Genomic DNA, 15,717 nt, shown 5'->3' with positions numbered 1-15,717 from the left:
TTCAATCTGAGTACCACTAGTAAAAGGGAAGTGGATATCCCTAAGACTGCTTTCCAAACTCGCTATGGTCATTTTGAGTTTTGGGTGATGTCTTTTGGTTTGACCAACGGTTCGGCAACATTTATTGATCTTATGAATTGGGTTTTCTATCAGCTCTTGGATTTGTTCTTGATTATCTTTATTGATGATATTTTGCTGTACTCTAAGAGTGAGGTAGATCATGCTGATCACCTCTATCTTGTATTGCAGACCCTAAATAATCAGCGTTTGTAAGCTAAGTTCACTAAGTGTGAGTTCTGGATGAATGTTATGACTTATATAGATCAGGTATTTCTAGTGAGGGGATCATGGTGGATCTACGAAAGGTTGTGGTGGCTTAGAAGTGGATACCTACAAGTACAACTGATATTCAGGACTTCTTGGGTTTAGCTGGTTATTATAAAAGGTTTGTGGAGAGCTTCTCCTCTATTGTTGCCCCTTTAACCAAGTTGACTTAGAAAAAGGTAAAGTTCCTGTGGTTGGATGCTTGTGAGGGCAATTTTGAAAGTTGAAGGATAAGTTGACTTTGGCTCCAGTCTTGACCCTGCCCGAGTGAACTAATGGTTTCGTGGTCTATTGTGATACGTCTCGAGTTGGACTTGGTTGTGTATTAATGCAGCATGGCAAAGTGGTAGCTTACGCTTCGAGGTAGTTTAAAGTTCATAAAAAGAATTATCTGACTCATGACATAGAGTTGTTAGCTGTGGTGTTTGCATTAAAGATTTGACGACATTATTTATATGGGTTTATGTTGATGTCTTTTCCAATCATAAGAACCTACAGTACGTATTCACTTACAAAGAGCTAAACCTCGGGCAAAGGAGGTGGCTTGAGCTGCGCAAAGATTATGACATGAGTCTTCATAACCACCCAGGTAAAGCTAACATAGTTACTATTCTCTTAGCTGGTTATCTATGGGATTTTTATCTTATGTGGATGAGGAGAAACAGTATTTTGTGAAGGACATTCACTGATTGTCTAACCTTTGAGTTTGTCTCTTGGACTCCAAAAATGGTGGTGTGTTTGTGCAAAAGGTGGAATAGTCATATTTTAATTCGGAAGTAAAAGAGAAGCAAGTGTTGGATCCTATCTTGCTGCAAGTCAAGAATGATGTATGCAAGCAGAAGCTGATGGTTTTCGAGGTTGGCAGTGTTGGTATCTTAATGTACCAAGAGAGATTTTGTGTTTTCGATGTTAATGGAATACTACGTAGGATTTTAGCCGAATCCCATGAGTCGCGGTATATGGTTCATCCTAGGTCAAAAATAGATGTATTGGTGAAATAATATGAAGTGAGATATGGCCAATTTTGTGGATAAATGGATGGTGTGTCAGTAAGTGATGGTGGAACACTTGAGGCTTGGTAGGATGTCTCATGAGACTGAGCTGTCGGTTTTGAAATAGGAGATAATCAATATGAATTTTGTTATCGATCTTCTGTGGTCTTGCCAGCAGTTTAATTTGATTTGGGTTATCATGGATAGGATGAATAAGTCTATGACTAAGTCTACTCACTTCTTGCTAGTGAGGAATAATTTTTTTTCTAAAGATTATGCCAAGTTATTCACTAAGGAGATGGTAAAGTTGTATGGTGCTCTAGTTTTTATCATTTTTGATCGAGGTACTCAGTTCTCATCTCACTTTTGGAGGTTGTTTGAGGGGTTTGGGAACTAAGGTGACCCTTCGCACCATTTTTGACCTACAGATGGATGGGCAAGCGGAAAGGACGATTTAAGTTTTGAAAGATATGCATTGGGCTTGTATAATTAACTATGGTGGTAGTTGTGTTGAGCACTTACCACTCATATACATTCATCACTCTAGTATTTGTTTGGAACCTTTTGAGGCCTTGTATGGTAGGAGATCTAGATCTCCTATTGGGTGGTTTGAAATTGGTGAGGTTGAGATGTTTGGCCCAGATTTGGTTTACCAAGTGATGGAAATAGTGAAGATGATTTGAGGTAGGCTTAAGACTTCCAAAATTCCTATGAGGAACATGAGGGAAGAGAATTAGAATTTAATGTAGGAGATTAGGTTTTCCTAAAGGTGTTTCCTATGAAGGGTGTAATGAGGTTTGGGAAGAAGGGGAAGCTCAGCCACCATTATGTCGGTCCGTACTTGGTTATAAAGAGGGTTGGTAATGTTGTTTATGAATTGGAGTTGCCTTTGGACCCCTTTCACCCGGTGTTTCAGGTTTTAATGATGATAAAGTATGTGGGTGATCCTTCAATGGTTGTTCATTTGGAAAATATGGGTATTTCGAATTCCTTGTCTTACAAGGAAGTTCAAATGGAAATCTTGGATCGGCAAGTCCTTCGATTGCGAACTAAGGATGTGGCTTCAGTAAAGGTTCTTTGGCGAAACTAAAAGGTTAAGGAAGCTACGTGGGAAGACGAGTAGGACATGAAGTCCAAGTACCCATTCTTGTTCCCCAATTTGGAAAATCGTGCTTAAGGTATGTGTATTTCTTAACATCTTTGTTTTTTGACTTTGTTTAAGAAAATTATGATTTCCTTTGTATCTCTGTTTTCTATCATTGTTAAAGGTAATGGTGGGAGTGTTTTCTGTTAAACCGTGCTAGCATTTGCCTTGTCCTATTATTTGAGAATGAATGATCCTAAGGGGGGAGTATGTAATGCCTCGGGTTTTGTCCCTAAAAAATTTTCTAAGTTCTGAGCTTTCTTCCCTGGTAACGACTCACCTAACAAGTCGTAACATGTCTTGACAGGTCAGGTTACCCTAGTCGTAAGGTGTATAGTGAATGGTGTTTGCGTTATTATCCTGAGTACGACTTGGGGTACGAGTTGTAAGGAGTCTTGATGGATCCTATGGACCCAATCATAACTAATCCGAAATTATGTAGCTAAGTTCTGCTCGAGTACGAGTGGCTCACTATGAGCCATAAGGAGTTATTACGAGTCCTTGGGTTCAAATCATAGGATTCCAGTGTTTACCCAATTGGATTCTATGCTGACTACGATTGGACCCTATGAGTCGAAGGGTCTCATTACGAGTGGTACCAATTAAGTCGTAGGGTCAATAGTGGGTGGGGATCCTCAAGACTGTTTGACACGATCCAAACTAGGGTCAAGTCATGTCGGGTGCCTCAAGCCCAACCGGGACCCAATACCACCTCCAATACCCAACCATAACTGCTCTACACCTAATGTTGAATGAATTCCGAACATATAACAAGATAAGACAATTACAATTAAAGAACATTATGTAAAGTTCATAACCATAACCATCTAAGTATCCAACCAAACGTCCAGCCGGCGTCAACCCCAATACCAATACCAATGCGAAGGTTAACACCAATACCGACACTGTCCATGCCCATAGTATCACACAAAGCCTCTAATTGAAAACAAAGAACATCTGGTCGGGATATGTCCCCGACCATAGCAAAAACTGAAGTCCAAGAAATAACAAAAGCAATGTAAACAAGTCCATAGCATGAAATAAAGTCTTTCAGAGAATGAAAGTTGACCTCTTCAGTCTGAAGTAGTATGGTCGGTTCCTGCATCGCGTGGGGATAATCGCCCGAAGATGGGTTAGTGAGTGAATTCTATATGTACTCAATAATAAGGATAAAATAATGATAATATTTAAAACCAAGTAAATAACCATATGTAATAACATACATACATATATATATACCATGTAGAAAAAGGGAATCGGGTTTAGCATACATTTAAAATCATAACCTGGGTTATGTAGCTTGATGAGTGGTGAATTTACCACTTATTGGCAATCAGCATTCAAGCACACTACTATGATTTAAATGTATAAATGAAACAAATTTGTGGTTTAATGCAATAATTTCCATATTTTGTAGGCATACAAGTGATAAGAAGGAAAGGTATGGATTTGGACTGAAAACAATCAAAAAGGAGAAAAGGAGTATAGTTGGAAGACCTGAAGCAAAAATTAGTCTCAGTTACCGCGAGACCCGTGATAGCAGCCGGTCAAGTCAGGTCAAAGGATCACAATCATGGTATTCTTTCCGCGATCGCGGTTATATGCTGCGATCACGGACTAGTCGGATTCTACCTAGGGAATTTTGTTAATCATAGTGTTGACCCCGATTCTCAAAAGGGCTCAAAACCCTTGAAAAAGGGGATCACCCTTTTTAATCCGCTATTCTTGTTTTTATCTTAGTTTCTAGGGTTTGATAATGGAGCTTGGAGTAAAATTTGTACTAATATTGAGATATGAAGACATTAGAGTGACTCCTAAGTAAAGAATCGGCAAATCCCATTGAGGATTTGTTGAAATTTAAAGTGTGATTTGCATTCTCTTTATTTTTCATGAATCCGATTGATGGAGATTTTCGTATATTTTTTTTATTATCTTTATGAGTCGTTATTTCTTCATCTTGGGGTTATGTTTTAATAGGGTGCAATTGTATGTGGGTTGTGATTGTTAGCTTAAACTCTTAGTTAATGTTGTTGGGATTCACAAATGTTTGATTATAAAATGGAATTTGTTGGTGAAAGCCTCAATTTCCCTAAACTCCACATTATCCTTGAAAGAGGTACGTGGGTAGTCTAGATCCTATATCATCCTTGAAAGAGGGATATAGGTGATATGAGCATTTGTGAACTATAAGTTAAATAATAGTTATTCCATTTTTATTGTCTTAGAAATAAGGATAAATTGTGGAATTTCTATACCTTGGGCATCATTCTAGAAATGGGGATACCCAATTAAGGCTTTGTGATGATTGGTTGACCACACACACGTGGTATTTGAAAGAATCCGTGGGTGATAGTTTGGTACTTTGTTAAAAGGCTGGTATCAAATTCCCTAACCAAGCCTACCCACGCATGCTTTAACTAATATTTGAAGTTGATTTTTATGTACCCACACACTAGTTGCCTCTAGTAAAGCATAAACTCAAGATCCGTGTCTAATTGATTATGCTCTAATTATTCTTAGCCACAAGTTTATCTTTTAGAAGCCTTAAAATTTGTATACTTTTCAAAAACTTTCAAACCCCCCAAATATTTGTACCCTAGATTTAAATTTAGCAAGTTACTTCGAACTTGCTCGATCACCATTCACATTGTTCCTTATGGATTCAACCTTGACTCTTGTTGGGTTTATATTAACAATGATCGCCTTGCACTTAAATTAACGTGTAAGTTTAGCATTATCAAAAAGGGCGTCGTTGCTAGGGAATATCTTGGAATATCGAGTTAGTTTGGAATTTTAGCTTACTTGCTTAGATTCAAACTTGTAAATATTCATTTGTGATTTTCTTTTGTTTCTTTTGTTAGGTAGATTTTTTATTTTATTGACTTTTTACTATGGCATCTTGGAATGAATATGAGTTTCGTGGTTGCAAATCTTATCTTGATGATCCATGTCTGTATTATGGTGGACCTCACTTTTTGTAAAATTGTAAATATACTCCCCGAAAAGATATGTGTGCACCATCTTGATCCCATTGGGAGTACGATTGTTCTTTATGTGTTGGTCGAGATAGACATTGGAGTGATTGTCTAAATTCCCCCCCTCGTTATGCTAATAAAGATGCTAATTCTTCTTATAAGTTTGATTGGTCTCATAATGGGATAAAGGAAGAACAACGTCCTGGATACAATGGTGTTGAAGCAATGCTTCAAACTCTTTTGCATCAGTTAACTATAATGAAGGAGGACATGTATCACATACATCAATCCAATAAGGCATTTGGAAGGGAGATTAACAAAATAGAAGAAATGGGTAAGGAGACCAATCTTTCAAATACCATGAATATTCCCAATCTTCAAAATAAAGTAGATCAAGAAGAGATATCAAGCTATATGGTTGATTGGGAGCTTGATGTTGAAGTATTCTTGGTGATTTACTAACCAACCGAACTAAAAATAGTAAAGGATGCCCAGATTGAGGTAATAGTTTTAGAGTCAAAATAAAAAGCCAATCGAATCCTTTGTGAAGGCTCTAGTTCATTTTGGGATGAGAATTTCAAGAAGAATGTGACTCCGAAATTGGGAAAATGACTTTATTCCAACCATTTTTCGACATTATGCTTGGTGGATATGATGGAAGTCAAACTACCTGAGCAAATGATGAACTTGGGAGATAGGGTACAAAACCTTATATCTTTGAATTTGTTATTCCAAAAGGGTGAGATGACGTCCCTCAATTAAAGTCCAATAAGTGCAAAATCCAATGTCTGACAAGTGATTTTCTGATGTTTTAACCAATACCAAATGAGCCTACTTGCAAGCTTGATGTGAAGTTGGGTAAAAGCTTCAAGTCCTAAAAATTGTGAGATAGAGTATGTGTTGTTGTGCCCTCACCTTTGGCCAAAGTACCTCAAAGATGTATGGTTCTAAAGTTGGGCTGCCGATTCAAATCTTCTAAGTGGAGGCATAAATGATAGCCAAAAAATGTCGTGTTGGGACTTTAATTAAAGCACTTTTTGGTAGGCAACCTATTGGTTATATGTTTCTTACATTTATCTTTAATAAAATTCACCTTGCTATAATGTTTTGTAGGTTTTGGATAGATTAAAAGACCACAAAGAAAGGAAAAATCGAGTTTAGAAAGATGGCACCAATGCAAGAAAACAGGGAGAAATCGGTCTTAGATACCGCAATCGCTGTCCAAGAGTCACTACTGTGTTACTTTATTGCGACTAACCCAGTCAGGATTACAATATTCTAATTGTTGTCAATCTATATGCAATTTCAGGGAATCCCTTTTACCATTTTTATGAGCTTATATTATGCAGTAGGGGCACTGTAAACCTTCAAGTAGGGGGTAGTGTGTACTCGTGATTTCATAATTGGCATTTGATTGGTAATATGTGAATCTAGCTTACACCAAATATAGAAACTTTATAAATTGTTTGTTGCATTGTTATTTTTTTTATTCTTCTTAAGCCCTCTTTTAATAGTGATGTGGGACGAGTCTTTCCCTGTGATAGATTGAGTGATGACTTCTTAATGAAAAATTGACATGATTGAGTTTGAGTTCGAGCCATGGGTGCATAGGAAGTTTGAGTACCTGTAGTGTCAGAGGTATAAATGCAAGGGAAGTTTAAGTACCTGTGGCATTTTGAATTTAGGACTGCACTTATACCGATGGCGAAGTTTGAGTAGCCATATGATTTTCCTATATGAAAGACAAAATATGAGACGAAGGCTTGGATTGGTGCCATAACTAGCAAATTGTGTGTGGTGCAAATGCAAAGAAAGTAACCCCCCCTTCCATAAAAAAAATTTCAAAAATCAAGGGCATGGACGTGAGCGACCTTATAGCAATACTTTGCCTCTTTTAGTGACTCCAAATTTTTAGCTTGTAGAAATTGGTAGATACTCCATTTTTCTCTCTAGCGGGAGGGGGAATTGAGCCTCTTTTCAAGTTTGCATGCCATGTGCGGTGAGATTATTTGTCTTAATCCAATGTATACTTGTACCATCTAGAACTTACCCCATTAGTCTTTCAAGGCTAATTTTTGTTATACTTGGTTGGTGAAATGATCCTAGGCCATCTTTCTGAACTTGGAAAGCCCATCGATGTTATCCCTGGTCACCCACTTTGAGCCTTTGGACCCTTCTCTAGCAACCACATTGTAAGTCGTGAGCAATTCAATTTTTATCCTTTTTTTAAACTCTGCCCTCTTTGAACGTGAAAATGCAACTTGAGGCTAAAATCCTAAGCTGAGGGTGGTGAATATTGGAAGATGTAACTTTAGTCCACGAAATTATAAGTGAGTGCCTAAGATCTAAACAATGAGAGAAAACAAATAATTAAAAGAAAGGACCCAACAAAGGAATGAAAAGCTTGAAGTGTACAAGGAAAAAGAATTAAAAGAAAAAGCTTTCAAAAGGATGGGTGACCCAAGGTTACAAAAGTAAGCATATGGGTAAAGAGTGAAAACAAAAGAAGTGGTCCATGGTCACGAGTTGGATGGAAAAGTGTGATGTAGATGTTCAAGGAGGCTATAGCCACTTTGTTCCAAAATGATATCCTACCTTTCCCCGAATCTTTGTTATAATCTCCAAAAGTCATTCGAGATATCCAACCAAGTGTATTCATTGTAGTGGCTATTGAAAATTGGGGCAAGCCTATGGTATAGTACTTGTTAGCATCGAAAATCCTTCTGAGAGAGAAACACTCAAAATCCCTTTTTGCATATTTGAGAATTTGATGTGGGATTTTCTTTCTTGTGATGAGGCATGTTGAGGTGGGTGAAATTGTCACCATCCAAAAAATAAGCCAAATGGAGTATAGTGGAGTTGAGATCAAAAAGGTGAGTCGCTTCTTGAGAGTTGGTGATTGTTGTATCATTGTTCTTTAAAGTCTTTTGCATCCTTGAAAATTGTATTTCATGTTGAGGGTGTCGTGAAAATACCATTGCCCATGTTTGAAGAGCTACTTGTGGTAGTAATCAAGTTGAAGTCATTGAAATCACTGTGACATATAAATTGGGGATAAATGTGCATGTTCTAATGGTAGGAGGTAGAGTTGATTGAGGACAAGAAATGATTTAAGTTGGGGGTATTCATGAGTGGTGAATTTATCACTTATTGACAGTCAACATTTGTGCATACTACTATGATTTAAATGTATGAATGAGATAAGTTTGTGGTATAATGCACTAATTTTCACATTTTGCAGGCATACAAGTGATGAGAAGGAAAGGTGTGAATTTGAACTGAAAAGGATCAAAAAGGAGAAAAAAAGTGCAGTTGTTAATCACAGTGCCGATCCCAATTCTCAAAACGGCTCAAAACCCTTAAAAAATGGGATCATCCCTTTTTATCCACTATCCTGCTCCTTCATCTTAATTTCTAAGGTTTTATCACTTGAATCTTGGAGCAAATTTTGTACTAATCTTGAGATAAGAAGACATTAGCGTAACTCCTAAGTGAAGAATTGGCAAATCCATTGAATATTTGTTGAAATTTATTGTGTGGTTTGCATTCTCTTAATTTTCCATGAATCAAATTGATGGAGATTTTTGTATATTTTTGTTTATTATCTATATGAGTTGCCAGTTCTTCCTCTTAGGGTTATGTTTGAATAGGGTGTAATTATGTGTGGGTTGTGATCGTTAGCTTTAACTCTTAGTTAATGTTATTGGGTTTCACAATTGTTTGATTATAAAATGGAATTTATTGGTGAAAGCCTTAATTTCCCTAAACCCCACATCATCTTTGAAAGAGGGACGTGGGTAGTCTAGATCCTACATCATCCTTGAAAGAGGGATGTAGGCGATATGATCATTTGGGAACAATAAGATAATTAATAGTTATTCCCTTTTATTGTCATAGAAATATGGATAAATTGTAGAATTTCTATATCTTGGGGATCATCCTAGAAATAGGAATGCTCAATTGAGGCTTTGTGATGATTGGTTGACCACACCCACGAGGTATTCGAAAGAATCCGCGGGTGATATTTTGGTACTTTGTTGAATGGATAGTATCGAGATTCCTAACCGAGACTACCCACGTATGCTTTAATTATGATTTGAAGTTGATATTCAAGTACCCACACATTAGTTGTCACTAGTAAAGCATAGCTCTAAGATTTGTGTCTAATTGATTATGCTCTAATTATTCTTAGCCTCAAGTTTGTCTTTTAGAAGCCTTAAAATTGTTATACTTTTCAAAAACGTTCAAACCCCCAGATATTTGTACCCTAGGTTTGAATTTAGCAAGTAGTTTCCATTTCAAACTTGCTCAATCACCATTCATATTGTTCCTTGTGGATTCGACCCCGACTCTTGTTGGGTTTATATTGACAATGATAGACTTGCACCTAAATTGATATGTAAGTTGAGTGTTATAATAGTTTGACCGTCCTTAAACCACCCACGGGTATATGGGTCCAATATTACACTTGTAACGAGCCCCAGTGCGAGTAGCCACACAAATTGGAGATATCATAGGGGTGGAGATTCCTGTGTACCCTTAGCCCTCCATGATACATATATACAAGTATAAACTTTGGGATTCCCTTGTACCCCACAAGTATATAGTCACCATAACCAACCCTCATGTTGGCAAATATGAGTTTTCACTGCCCGTCCATCGGATTAACACCTTCACGGTTAGATAACACAACCCGCCATTATATCAACATTAAAACCTTTAGCACATAACCAAACCAACAATTCTAAGAGTTAATTACCAAGGTATTATGAAGTGGTATAGTCATACCGACTATAGTGTGAAGGAAACGTCATTAGCCAACACTTAGGGGATTCGCATATACCCCATAGGATTTCCAATCAATGAAAACCATTGGCACCAAGGCCTTTCCAAATCATTTAATTCAATCAAACCAATTTAGGTTCCATTACCATATTATACGATGCAAGGTCTTCAATAAAAGTCAAACTATGTGACAAAAACATTCTCATTGGCATTTTAACAAACATGTTGAGCGCATATAGTTTCCAAAACCAAAACAAGGAACCAATTAACCATTCCCATACAACCACATGTTCAAACCAATATTATAACTTAAAAAACCATGAATAGAACATGGGAAAACATTATCCAACCATTAGTAACCAAAACCCCCAACATATATTTCTAAACCAACACAAACCCACAATAATGCCATGAAAATCATTCATTAAAACATACTTTTAGTTGAAATAACAATAAGGGAGAAGTAACATGCCTTAGATAATAAAGAAGATGGAGAGAAACCACCCTTGAAAGCCTTAATTTAGCACCTTGAAGAAAATCTAGACTCTTTTGAACCAAAAGCTTGAGAGAGATTTAAGAGTGTTTTGGGAGTGTTTAATTTAAGGATAGTAGGTTAATGAAGTCCCAAGAGTGTTTTAAGTCGTGGGGTCAAAGGAAGTTATGAGGGGAAATGTTCAGAATACCCCAAACTTAAACTGTAAAAAATTTCGTAGGTTGGTACAGTTAAGACCCCTCCCCTCACTCGTACCCACATCATATGAGTGGTACCATTTACTCGTATCTTGATTAGAAAGTTGGACATCATATTTTTTCTAATATACGACTCCTTAGCATAACTCATACCCTAACCATACAACTAGTTCCCTTCAAGTTGTACCTTAAGCAGAAATATCTAGGCTTGACACTGGACAACATACGGTTGGACTCTACCTCTCGTATCATATATATACGACTCATATGGAGTTTTCTCGTACCAAGAATAGAATTTGTCCAGTATCACACTAACCAATATATGACAAGGTTCCCTAGACCCGTACCCACCATACGACTAGTATGGTGAGTCGTATTATCAATAAAAGGCTCAAACCTTAGGAAATTTCCTAGGTCAAAACCCATGGGTGTTTCAATTCTCCCCCACTTGGATCTTTCGTCCTCGAATGATGGAACAAGGCAATACAAGCACAATTTACACCCAACACCTCGACTCTAACCTTGAACAAAATTAGAAAACAAAGATGCAAGAAAATCAATTTTTCCTTTAACTAAGTTAGAAAACAAAAGTATGATAAAGAACACATACTTCCAAACGAATTTTGGGAGCATAAAACAGGAACGGATACTTGGACATCATTTCCTCTCCAGCTCCTAAGTAGCCTCTTCAACCTTGTGGTTTATCCATAGAACCTTCACCGAAGCTATGTCCTTAGTCTGTAACTCATGAACCTGACAATCCAAGATCTCAACTGGGACCTCTTCATAATATAAAGAATCCAAAAGACCAATATCCTTGATAGGCATGATTTGATATGGATCACTCTTGCACTTCCTCAACATAGATACATGGAATATAAGTGAATGAAGCTCAAGATAGAAGGCAACTCCAACTCATAAACAATATTGCCAACCCTCATCAAAATAAAGTATGGACCACTATACCAGGGACTAAGCTTCCACCTCTTCCCAAACTGCATCACTCCCTTCATAAGAGATACCTTTAAGAACACCTTATCCCCAGCCTTAAACTTTAACTCTTTTTGCCTTACATCTGCATAGGATTTTTGGCGACTTTGGGTAGCCTTAAGTCTATCTCGAATCACCTTTACCTTCTCCATGGCTTGGTGAACCAAATCCAGGCCAAACATCTCTGTCTCACCAACCTCGAACCATACAATAAGAGATCTACACCTACTACAATACAAGGTTTCAAATGAAGTCACCCCAATGCTAGAGTGGTAGCTATCATTATAGGCAAACTCTATAAGAGGAAAATTCGCAACCCAACTACCACTATAATCAATCACGCAAGAAAAAACATATCCTCTAATATCTAAATAGTTCTCCCTTCTTGCCGATCCAACTGTGGGTGAAAAACAGTACTAAGACTCACCTTAGTCCCCAAACCTTTCTAAAATGACTGCCAAAAGTAAGATGAAAAACTGCGTACCATAATCTGAGATGATAGAAATAGGTACCATGAAAAATTGTGTACCATAATCTGAGATAATAGAAATAGATACCCCATGCAACTTCACAATCTCATGGAGATACAATATTGAATAGTTCTCATCCGATAAGTTAGTCCTCCCTAGCAAAAAATTAAGAAGATTTTGTCATCCTGTCCATGATTAACTAAACTGAATCAAATTGATTCCAAGACAGAGGAAGACTGGTAACAAAATCAATGTTGATCACTTCCCACTTCTACTCTAGAAACTCGATATCTTAATACAAACCTCTAGGCCTCATGTGCTCAACCTTCACCTATTGATACACCAGGCACATGGCCACAAAATTTGCCACATCCCTCTTTATATTGTTTCATCAATACATCTCCTTAAGGTCATGATATATTTTCATCAAACTAGGATAAACAACATAGCATGACTCATACGCCTCAGCCAAGATCCTTTCTCGCAAACCATCAATGTCGGGGACACATAATCACTCTTGGTACCACAAAGTACCATCACTGCTAATCTTAAAGGCCATTACCTTCTACCCATCAATGTTATACTTGATCTTTATCAACACAGGATCTAACACTTGTTTCTTCTCAATTTCAACACCAAATGATGACTGCACCACTTTTGTTCTTCTTCTTAATTTCAGCACCAAGAGACGAGTACGCCACTTTCTAAATGAACACACTAACATCCTCAAAGTCTAAGAGATGAACCCTAAGGTTAGCCAAACAGTGAATGTCCTTCACTAACTCCTGCTTTTCCTTATCTACATGAGCCAGACTCCCTATGGATAACCTACTAGGAGAATCAGCAACCACATTAGCTTTACCTAGATGGTAGTAAAAATTCATTTCATAATTCTTGAGAAGCTCAAGCCATATTTTTTTCCTGAGGTTAAGCTCTTTTTGAGTAAACACATATTGCAGGCTCTTATGATTAGAAAAGATATCGACATGCACTTTATACAAATAGTGATGCCAGATTTTCAATGTGATCATCAGCACTAACAATTCCAAATTATGAGTCAGATAATTCCTCTCATGCACCTCTATCACCTTACCATGATGCATTAAGACAAACCCAAGCCCCATATGGGACACGTCATAATAGACCAGAAACCCATCAGTGCCTTCGGGCAAAGTCAAAATCGAACCTAAAGTTAGCTTGTTCTTCAGCTTCTCAAAGCTACCCTCATAAGCATCAAACTGTAAAAATTTTATTTTTTTCTGAGTTAATTTAGTCCATGAGGTGGCTATAGTTGAAAAAATCTCCTCAAACCTTCTATAGTATCCATCCAAACCCAAGAAGCTTTGAATTTCAATTAGATTCATGGGTTTAGGCCACTACTTCACCATTGTAACTTTTTGTGGATCCACCATGATACCTTCACTAGAAATGATATGAACCAAAAAAGTGACAGTGTTCAACCAGAATTTATATTTCAAAAATTTGGCCTACAACCATTGCTCTCTCAAGGTCTGCAACACTACACGGAGGTAATCGGCATGATCCACCTCACTCTTAGAGTACACTAGAATATCATCTATGAATATAATGTCAAACAAATCTAGAAACTGATGGAATACCCTATTCGTCAAATCTATGAATGCCACTAGGGTATTGGTCAACCCAAAAGACATAACCAAAAACTCAAAAAACCCATACCGGGTACAAAAAATAGTCTTAGGGATATCCTCCTGCCTAATCTTTAATAGATGATACTCAAATCGAAGATTGATTTCGGAAAAAGAGTCAGCACCCTGCAATTGATCAAACAGATCATCTATTCTTGGAAGAGGATACTTATTCTTTACCATCACCTTATTCAACTGTCAATAATCAATACACATCCAAAGGGAACTATCTTTCTTACGCATGAATAACACTGGTGCACCTCACGAGGATACACTAGGATGGATAACCCCTTATTTAAAAGATCCTTGAGTTGCTTTGAATTTAATAAGTGCTTGGAACAGGATCAAGCCCAAACTCAATCTCCCTATCAGGAGGAACACCAAAAAGGTCATCAGGGAAAACCTCAGGAAATTTATTCAACACAGTGATGGAATGCAAAGAAGGACCCTCCAAGTTAGAATCTTTAGCTCGAACCAAATGATAGAGACATCCCTTGAAGATTAATCTCCGATCTCTAAGATATTATATAAATTTCCCTTTAGAAGCTAGGGAACCACCATCATACTCAGTAACCATCTTATTAGGGGAAATTAAAGACAATCTTATAGGTCTAATAGTCTAGAGATGAATAACATGAGTGCAACCAATCCATCCCCAGTATGACATCAAAATATACCATATCTAATTCAAAAAAATCCACTAAAGTTTCTTTGCAACCAACAGATACCACACACACCCTATAGACTCTTCTGGCAATCATAGAGTTACCTACCAGGGTAGAAATAGAAAAAAGGGTTTGAAATACACTTCGAACCAAAACTAAAATGCACAGCCATAAATGGGGTCACATAAGATAGAGTGGACCATGAATTAAGAAAATGGTACATATTATGGGAAAAGAGTTTCAACATACTAGTCACGACATCAGGCGATGCCTTTGACTCCTAATAAGTAGTGAAGCATAAAGATGATTTCGACCAATGCCAAAACTAGATGGTGCACCCTTTGGTACAAGAGCTGAATAAGAGGCAACTGAAACCTTGGTTTCTCCAGAAGCAACCTTACCAATAGGACAGTTTCTAAGCATATGCCCTAGCTGACCACAATTGAAACACCTGTCCCTTCCTTCATCATAGAAACCCTAATGTATCTACCATAAAACCTACAAAAAAGATATAATGGAGCTTATTGGGCCCCACTAGTCTGATATTGGGCACCTTATTCCCTAATGTTGTCACCACCATGTAGATACCTATCACCAAAAGGTTTTTGGTAAGGAGCACTAGACATCGAGGCTACTTTTCATGATCCGTGCCAGTCTTCTGTTGGCCACCACCCAGCTCAAAGGATTGAAACTTCTTTCCCTGCCACTCCTCTATATCAGCCTACTTTTTCTTTTCTTCATTCACCTATTGGAAGTACATAACCAACCTAGATATAAAGATGTCCTTAATTATCAAGGCAACTTTACTCTCTAAGATCATGTCTCGGGACAAATCAAAAGTGAACTTTCTCATTCTATCCCTCATGCTAGAAACCAACTCTAGTGTATACCGCGGTAACTGGTGAAACTTCAAGGCATATTCCTTGACTAATATCTTACCCTACTTTAGATTAACAAACTCGTTCAACTTTTGCTTCTCTCAATTCATGAGAAAAAAAGTGGTCTAGAAAAGTAT

Source organism: Capsicum annuum, chromosome 4 (genome assembly GCF_002878395.1).
Source record: "Capsicum annuum cultivar UCD-10X-F1 chromosome 4, UCD10Xv1.1, whole genome shotgun sequence".
NCBI lineage: Eukaryota > Viridiplantae > Streptophyta > Magnoliopsida > Solanales > Solanaceae > Capsicum > Capsicum annuum.
This window is presented reverse-complemented; position numbering follows the sequence as displayed.